This window comes from Natator depressus, chromosome 13 (assembly GCF_965152275.1).
Source record: "Natator depressus isolate rNatDep1 chromosome 13, rNatDep2.hap1, whole genome shotgun sequence".
Classification (NCBI taxonomy): Eukaryota; Metazoa; Chordata; order Testudines; family Cheloniidae; genus Natator; species Natator depressus.
The window spans coordinates 33,437,338-33,447,368 of NC_134246.1; the positions used below are offsets into that span (position 1 = coordinate 33,437,338).

General features: G+C 42.8%; 1 pseudogene; it reads left to right on the forward strand.

Annotated features, from left to right (window-relative positions):
• Window positions 1-605: 605 nt before the first annotated feature.
• On the forward strand, window positions 606-1,595 carry LOC141997718 (olfactory receptor 5AP2-like; annotated as a pseudogene).
• The last annotated feature ends 8,436 nt before the right edge of the window (window positions 1,596-10,031 follow it).

The following is a 10,031-nucleotide window of genomic DNA, read 5'->3' on the forward strand; positions in this document are numbered from 1 at the left end:
AAAGTATAGAATCTCTGTAATGGACAATTATGGATTAATTAACCAGTTATGGAAGTTTTTTTCATAGCTGCCATTTGCTAATGTTTGTCTATGACCTGAACAATAAGGATGTAATTCTTTTTATCAGTTTCCGTCCTAGCTATTAGAATGATGGGCTATATCCTTATTATTCACAATAATTTTCTCACACTTTTTTTTCAGTCCACCTAAATTCCTTTCCACACCAATGAGTTTCACAGATAAACAGTATCACATTCAAATAGATGCAGAGAATCACGGACATGTTACAAATTAAATGGGGAAAAATAAGACTGAGATTTTCAAGTCATGAGAATTGAAAGAAGCCTGGGAAAATCTCAGCCTCGTAAATTATGCTTTAATTTGATGTTGTTGTTATTTTGCTGATGATGTGGCTTTAACCACAACAAAAGAAACATTGCCATTGTGTTCAACACTGCACAAACACATAGTAAGTAACCTGAGACCATTCAAATCTAAATGGACAAGAAAGTTTAAAGATGGGAGGGAAAGCTAAGAGAAAGAAAATGGATAGTAAATTATAATCTTTATTTTTGATCATGTATTTCCTTTCCCCTAGATAAACCATGGTGAATAGAGAACAGGGAAATCAAACATCCGCCACAGAGTTCATCCTCCTGGGAATCAAAAATTTCCCTGAATTACAGACCCTTCCCTTCCTGCTCTTTCTAGTGATCTACATTGTGACCATGGCTGGGAACATCCTCATCATTGTACTAGTCGTGGCTGATCAGCACCTTCACACCCCCATGTACTTCTTCCTGGGGAACTTGTCCTGTTTGGAGATCTGCTACACCTCCATCATCCTGCCCAGGATGCTGGCCAGTCTCCTGACGGGGGACAGGACCATCTCAGTCAGGATCTGCTTCCTGCAATAATATTTCTTTGCTTTCCTGGTAGTTGCTGAGTGTTATCTCTTATCTGTGATGTCTTATGATTGGTATTTAATGATCTGAAAACCCTTGCATTATGCAGCCGCCATGAACGGCAAGGTCTGTGCCATACTAGCAGCTGCTTCTTGGGTAAGTGGGTTTCTGGCTAGCACCATAATCACCTCCATGATGTCCCAATTCATTTTCTGTGGCCTCAATGAACTTGACCATTTCTTTTGTGATTTCAGCCCAATAATAAAACTGTCCTGTAGTGACACCCATCTGGTTGAACTTGCGATCCTCATTCTGGCTTCAATATTCACCCTGCCCCCATTTCTTATCCTGATGTCCTATGTTTATATCATCCTCAGTATCCTGCAAATCCCTTCCACCACTGGCAGGCAAAAGGCCTTTTCCACCTACTCCTCTCACCTCATGGTGGTGACAATTTTCTGTGGGATCATAATCTTTGTGTATCTGCTCCCCAAAACCAACACACTGGAAGCCCTGAACAAAGTGTTCTCAGACTTCTACACTGTTCTGATCGCCCTGGTCAATCCGCTCATCTACAGCCTGAGAAACAGAGAGGTCAAGCAGGCTCTGCAAAAACCTGTCAATACATTTGTAGTTTTCACAAGACTTGAGATAGTCCGACCTGCTTGTTCCACCTTGGAGAGAAAATAGGGGAAGAGAACACTTTTGGAAACATTTTAATGTTTTTAACTGCCTTGCAAAAGTGAAAAAAAAATGGAGTTTTGCTTTTATTTTTACTCTTCTCCTCACTTTTTTAATGGAAAAAGTTAAACAAGTGAGAGATTTTTTCCCTACTTTACTTCAATTTCTTAACCTGTAAGAATGTGAAAAAAGTAAAAAGAACATTTAAAGATGAGAAAAAATAATATTTACTCTCACTGCAAAAGAAACAGACTTGTATCTCACTTTTCAGAAAATAATAAAGTAAAGAGAAAGTTGGAAAACCATACTTTTTTCCCACCAGAAAAATATTGAAAGGAGTATAAAAAAATTAAAGGGAGAGAAAGTAACACTTTGTCCTCACCTCACCATTAGTAATGCACGTTTCCAGGGGAAAGAAGTAAAAACTAAAAGAAAGTGCAGGTTTTCTCACTAGAAAAAAAGGTGAGGAAAGTTGAAATGTGAAAGTGGATGGGGGAATACACCAAAACATTTTTTTCAACCAAAAATAGGGAAACAAGTGGAAATATTGAGACAAAATCAGAAGTTTGTTTTCTTTCAACAATTTTCACAGAAATATCCCCCTGAACAGCTCTAACTGGGAGGAATCTGAATTGAATTATTGACTCTGGGAAGCAGGTTCTAGTTGGCCATTATCTGGAAAAATTTAGGGGATCATGAATATGTAAGTCATTATACAGGAAGACAGGGTTGATTTTAAGCACTTGACTACAATGGGACTAATTGCGTGCTTAAATTAACCATTTTTTTCAGAGACCTCAACAAAGCGTTTTCTATCTGCTTCTGTGTTCTAACTCCCTCCTAAACAGCCTGGGAAACAAACACTTTGTGAATCAGGGCCACCCTGGTGGTTTCAGGACTAATATTTGCCATTTCACCGAAGCTCAGGTTGCTACTTGCATGAAATTTCGTACTAATTTTTAAGGGTGTGATGATAAATGTGATGTATGTGGTGTCTATGTCAGATTTTGAGACAACAGAACAAGATTTAGTACAGAGATCTAAGATTGTGCTGGCAGGAAAAGAACTTGCAGAAACAATCCCAGGGTCAATGAATTTTAAACATACAATAAAATTGAAGTGAATGTTATCAGTTTATATCAATATGTCATCTTAAAATATTTTGATTAAAAATTACAATAAAAGAATACTCATTCAATTCATGTGCTCGTTTTGTGGCCGTCTGGTCGGGGGTTGTTTCACAGCCTTTTTCACCTCAATTTTATTTTTTGTGAGAATCTTCTGCAATGACAAAATCAGTTCAAAATGAGATAAATGCACCCCCAGCACCCAAAATGGGCATAACGGAAAAAGGGGGAGCGGGAGGGAGAGAGTGGGGAAAACAAACATAATAATAATTAATTAATAATGTCTTTTCAATCATAAAACCAGAATATTTCATTCAAAGTCTAAAATTTCCATTAAAGGTTTCCATTTTAAAAAGGCCATTTTCCAACATTGTTTCCCCTCCCAAATGAAAAGTTTTGAGCCGTTCTAAATGTTTGCTTTCATTCACTCCCTTTTTTTTTTCTTTTCCTTGAGAACGAAACTTCAAGAAAATGGCCCCAGTTTCAGGCCCAGGTGTGGCAGATTTTCTGGCTGATTTTGGAAGGAGAGGCAAGTCTGGGTAGGGAAAATAAACGAATATTCTCTGCCTCACACCTAGCTCTGTCTGGGATTGAGCTGTTTGCCAACGTGTGCTGGACTAGGGTATCTTCACCTTGAACTTATTGGGACTTTTCCCATTAGACGGGTCAAGTGGATGATGAACTGGACTGGGTTTAGGCTTAAGTGGAGATTAAAGAGACGTGGGTTCTGTGCCCAACTCAGCTACAGATATCCTTCATGATTTTAGGAAAGTCCCTCAATCTTCCCTGTGCCCTAGTTCCTCATCTGTAACATGGCCGTAATCCTCCCCGACCTCACAGGGGGGTTGTGTGGAGAAAATCCATTAACGTTTGGGAGATGCTCAGACACTCACGAGGCCACCTACACAGAGACAGAGCTCTGCACCCCTTATGTTCCCCAGTAAAGCTCCCAGACTGGGATGTGTCAGCATTGAACTTGTTAGATAGAGTGGGATTTTCCAAAAGCCACTAAGCTGTTTAGGAGCCCAAGTCCCAATGACTCTAGCAATGGGAGTTTGGCTTCTAAACCACTTAGGTGCTTTTGAAAATGCCACCCTGAGGGCCAGATTTCCAGCAAGCTTGGCACCCATAACTGAGGACAGATTTCCCAAAAAGACTCCACTCCCATTTTGGCAAGGAAAAGAGCCAGGTTTTCAAAAAGGCCCATCAGCCAGCAACTCCTGAGTCAGATTTTTGACACAGCTCATCACCCGCCACACTGACGGGTTTGGATAATATGGTCCTTAGTTTATGCCCTCCCTTTGCCTCCTGCTCTCAGTTTGGCTGACCTAGCTGGCTGCTCCCTGAGGGTATGTCTACACTGCAATTAGACACTCATGGCTTGCCGGTGCCAGCTGACATGGGCTGCAGGGCTGTTTAATTGCAGTGCAGACTTCCAGGCTTGGGCTGCAGTCCCCACTCTGGGACCCTCCCACCCCACAGGGGCCTAGAACCCAGGCTCCATCCCAACCCCAGAAGTCTACGCTACCATAAAACAATACTGCAGCCCAAACCCCATGTACCTGGGTCACCTGGCACAGACCAGTCACAGGTGTCTAACTGCAGACACTCTTCCTCTGCTCTGCCTCTCCATCCTGGTCTGAGAGGTCAGGCCTAAATGTACAGATCATCCATCCACCAGCTCCCTTGGCCCTATGAGAAGGAAGGGGAAAGACTCACTCATCCTTCCCTCCCAGTTCCTTGGGCCTCAAATGGAAAGCTGCTTCTCTGCTTAGGGGGGTTAACCTACACTTGATTGAGACACAAGCAATAAAGGACCTGAATTCCTGGAGTCACATGGTTACAGCAGAATCTCAGCTTTAATTTAAGAACAAGTTTCTAGGTTTGTAAGTTACAGTGGAAAGCTTGAGGATGGCTCCCAAGTGTAAGTGAGACAGTGGTATCTGCCTGAGTGTGCAGAGAGCCTGAGACAATAGCTCTCAGTGGGGAAAACTGCACCATTTCTCTCAATGGAGTGTTGGACCCACTGGCCTTGGGAGGGGGGGTGAGGCTGGGCCCACTGTGATCTTCACCTCCTTCTACACTCACAGTGCTGAGATATGGTTGGTGGGGTCCTCCCAAGGCTTGTGGGTCCAACACTCCACTGACATGAATGGTGCAGTTCCCCCAACTGAAAGCTATTGTCTCAGGCTCTCTGCACACTCAAGCAGATGTCACTCTCTCAGTTACACTTGGGAGCCATTTTCAAGCTTTTCATTGTGTCTAAAAAAACCTAGAAACTTGATTTTAAATGGAAGCCAAGATTCTGATGTAGTCACATGACGCCAGGAATTCAGATCCTTTAGTGAATCATAGAATCATAGAATATCAGGGTTGGAAGGGACCTCAGGAGGTCATCTAGTCCAACCCCCTGCTCAAAGCAGGACCAATCCCCAATTTTGTGTCTTGCTTGTGTCTCAATCAAGTGTAGGTTAACCCTCCTAAGCAGAGAACAGCTTTCAGTTTGCGGCCTAAGGAAAGTAGAAGAAAGGATGAGTGAACTTTTCCCCTACCTTCCAAAGAGTCAAGGGAGCTGGTGGTGGATATGTTACACCTAGAGACTATTTATTTTTTTTATTTTGCCCAATTATTTATTTTGGTGAAAAATTGACTTTTTTCCTGGTAATAAAAACATTGTGAAATTTTTCTGTTCACAATGATTGGTGCCTAGTTAAACCTCCATGATGGGGAAAAATGTCTGGCCATCTCCCAGCCTGGTCCTTTCCCTTATTTGGACAACACAGACTTGAGCTCCGGTTGGATACTCTATTGTGTCTTTAGAGGCATGAGATATCAAGTGAAGCAACCAACCTGGTGATAACATCTTTCCTTATGTTTTATTTGTATGACATTCTCTGGCATTGATTACAAGTTTTTTATTATGGAACACAGAGAAACAATATCCTGGGAACAACCTGGCTACAGCAACACTGCAAACAATAGAGAAACAATGTACAGCTGGGGTTATAGCCAGGGATTTGCTTTGATATTTTGTGGTTTGTGTCGCTTACATGACTTGTCAACTCTGTGCATTCTCATCCCTTCCTCATCCACCATGAATGTTTAGCCACCCCCAAAGAGAAAAGACACCATCATCCTGTATGTGTCACTGCTGGAAACAAAGGCTGACAGAGCTGTCCACAACCTCACATTCATGTGCCCTCTGTTAAATGGACACAGGGAGAGACCATAAAAACTCAGCCTCAGGAGCTCCATGCCGATTATTTGCATTTATTTTTTAAGATGTGTTCTGCGATTTTCAATGGGAGTTTTCAAATTAATTTCAATGAGGTTTTTTGCCCAAATCACTCAGGTAGCTTTTAAAACCTCATGCTAAAGGCCAGAATTTCAAAGGTATTTTAAGTGCCTCATGGGAGTTTCAAAAGTATCTTGATTTCAAAATCCCACTTGGTGTCTAAACACCTTAAAAATCTGTCTCTTAGCTATTATCTACTCATCTCTACATTTTGGGGGAGGGATAGCTCAGTGGTTTGAGCACTGGCCTGCTAAACCCAGGGTTGTGAGTTCAATCCTTGAGGGGGCCATTTAGGGATCTGGGGCAAAAATTAGGGATTGGTCCTGCTTTGAGTAGGGGGTTGGACTAGATGTCCTCCTCAGGTCCCTTCCAACCCTGATATTCTATGATTCTTTGTGAAAGCCACATATTTACTGAGTGCTTTGCTCAAGGCTTCCTTGAAGTCTCTGTTTCTCAGGCTGTAGGTCAGGGGCTTTACCAGGGGAGTGAGGACAGTGTAGCAAAGAGAGAGCACTTTCTTTAGCACTCTTGGTGTATCATGTTTTGGGAGCATGTAGATGATCATTATGTTCCCATAGAAAATTGTCACCACAATGAGGTGAGAGGAGCAGGTGGAAAGGCTTTCTGCCACCCAGTGATGGAAGGGATTCTCAGGGTGGTGGTGATGATACAAACAATGGATGTCAGAAGAGTTACAAACTGGGTAACTAAACTGGGTGACTGGGAAACAAAATGGCAGATAAAATTCAATGTTGATAAATGTAAAGTAATGCACTTTGGAAAACATAATCCCAAATATACACACAAAAGGAGGGTCAAAATTAGCTGTTACCACTCAAGAAAGATCTTGGAGTCATTGTGGATAGTTCTCTGAAACATCCGCTCGATCTTCAATAACAGTCAAAAAAGCAAACAGAATGTTAGGAACCATAAGGAAAGAGATAGATAATAAAACAGAATATATTATATTGCTATTATGTCAAGCCATGGTACACGCACACCTTGAATACTGAGTGCGGTTCTGGTCGCACCATCTCAAAAAAAGATATATTAGAATTGTAAAAAGTGCAGAGAAGGACAATGAAAATTATGAGGGGTATTAACAAGAGTGTCATATGTAAGAAAGAACAGGTAATTGTCCCTCCCTGTGTGGCGATGTTGAGAACTTAGCTGGAGTACGGGGTACAATTCTGAGCACCACACATCAGGAAAGATGTGGAGAACTATGAGAAGAGTCCAAAGGAGAGCAACAAAAATGATAAAGAGGTTAGGAAACTTCACCTATGAAGAAAGGTGAGAACAGAAGATTGAGGCGGGATATGATAACAGTCTTCACATATGTTAAGGGTTGTTAGAAAGAAGATGGGGATAAATTGTTCTCCATGTCCACTGAAGGTAGGAAAGAAGTAATAGGCTTAGTCTGCAGTACAGGAGATTTAGGTCAGATGTTAGGAAAATCTTTCTATCTCTAAGGGTAGTTAAACTGTGGGCTAGGCTTCCAAGGGCAGTTGTGGACTCCCCATCACTGGAGGTTTTTAAGACCAGGTTGGCCAAACATCTGTCAGGGAAGGTCTAGGTTTACTTGGTCCATTCTAGGTGCAGGGAGCTGGACTAAATGACCCCTTGATGTCCCTTCCAGCCCGACACTTCTATGATTCTATGAAACATTTCATTCTGCTGAATTGCCATTTTCTGATGAAACTGAGTGTTGGAAAATTTCCTGCCAACGTTAGTCCTTATCTTTATTCCCTGAGAGTTCAGTGGATCCACAGAGTCTTGCAGTTTCCTGATTCAGATACACTGAAAGAGTTTGCTGCTTGCTTTTAACTCAGAACACTTGTTCTTTAAATTCCCTCTGACAATTGAACCACTTTTCTTATCAGACACTGCCACTGCCTCCATTTCCCCCCATCCCTCTTTCAAACCAACTTCCACTATTGGTGCCTTTGAATTACCCTCCCCTTCTGTGGTCTTCTCTATTGACTTGAAATAAGGGTTTCACTCAGAGCCAGAATCTCCCAGTAAGCCCCTCCTGCTCCTCACATTCCCTCTTGAGGGTTTGCTCCTACCCCTCACTACTGCTAGGGAGAGTTTCTTTCCCACTCCTCTCTGACTTCTTGTCCCCCTACAGCCCTCTCCTCTTTCCTTGGGTGTCAGGTCCAGCTCTCTGACAGCTCTCTGAGCAGGGGAGCTTGGCTGCCTCCCTCTTTTAGGAAACCCCGTCCCTGAGCTACTGTCTTGCCACCCAAACCTAAACTCATCAGCTGGGTTCAGAGGACAAGGCAGGAAGGGGGGGGAAGCTGGTCAGAGATGGATCTAGGCGCAGCACAGGAGAGCTGAGGGGACTGACATTAAGGTAGCTCGAACCATACTAAGTTCCGAGGTACTGCGGCCTCTTGGTGGCAATTAGTTATCTTTTTTGCCACCTTAAAGTGTGGGTTACCATGCACTTGTGCTACTGCTATTTTAACAATTACTGATTACTTCAAAAAAACCCTTACCACGTGTATAAGAGATTTTTGCAAGATTTTAGCCCCAGTGACTAGTTAAATATATACAATAAGAAGTGCAACCAGGCTGATGTCCCACTTCACCCCACTTGCATTCTGCTCCTGGCATGCCTGATGATTAAAAACTTGAGTTTAGTGCACCTTTTTCTGATCTTTGTTTGTGTTACTGCTTTTCCTTCCTTGCTAAGAAAAGTGGATATAATAGACTAAAGGCAAAGAACCAGAAACGAGGAAGAACAGCTGAGTCGAAAAAGAGGAAGATTCCTGCTGAGTTACAAGAAAAAAGAAAAGGAGTACTTGTGGCACCTTAGAGACTAACCAGTTTATTTGAGCATGAGCTTTCGTGAGCTACAGCTCACTTCATCGGATGCATAGCATATCGTGGAAACTGCAGAAGACATTATATACACACAGAGACCATGAAACAAAACTTCCTCCCACCCCACTCTCCTGCTGGTAACAGCTTATCTAAAGTGATCATCAAGGAGGGCCATTTCCAGCACAAATCCAGGTTTTCTCACCCTTCCTCCCCCCCCCCCCCAGACACACATACAAACTCACTCCCCTGCTAGTAATAGCCCATCCCTCTTTGAAACCTCTCTTTATAATGCGCATGATAATCAAGGTGGGTCATTTCCAGCACTAATCCAGGTTTTCTCCCCCCCTCCCCCCCCCACACACCCCCCTCCAAAAACCACACACACAAACTCACTCTCCTGCTGGAATAGCTCATCTTACAATGTGCACAGCAATAATCCAAGTTTAACCAGAACGTCTTGGGGGGGGGGGGTTAGGCTACCTTGCATAATGACTTAGCCACTCCCAGTCTCTATTCAAGCCCAAATTAATAGTATCCAATTTGCAAATGAATTCCAATTCAGCAGTTTCTCGCTGGAGTCTGGATTTGAAGTTTTTTTGCTTTAAGATAGCGACCCTCATGTCTGTGATTGCGTGACCAGAGAGATTGAAGTGTTCTCCGACTGGTTTATGAATGTTATAATTCTTAACATCTGATTTGTGTCCATTTATTCTTTTACGTAGAGACTGTCCAGTTTGACCAATGTACATGGCAGAGGGGCATTGCTGGCACATGATGGCATATATCACATTGGTGGATGTGCAGGTGAACGAGCCTCTGATAGTGTGGCTGATGTTGTTAGGCCCTGTGATGGTGTTCCCTGAATAGATATGTGGGCACAGTTGGCAACGGGCTTTGTTGCAAGGATAGGTTCCTGGGTTAGTGGTTCTGTTGTGTGGTATGTGGTTGTTGGTGAGTATTCGCTTCAGGTTGGGGGGCTGTCTGTAGGCAAGCACTGGCCTTTCACCCAAGATTTGTGAGAGTGTTGGGTCATCCTTCAGGATAGGTTGTAGATCCTTAATAATGCGTTGGAGGGGTTTTAGTTGGGGGCTGAAGGTGACGGCTAGTGGCGTTCTGTTATTTTTTTTGTTAGGCCTGTCCTGTAGTAGGTGACTTCTGGGAACTCTTCTGGCTCTATCAATCTGTTTCTTCACT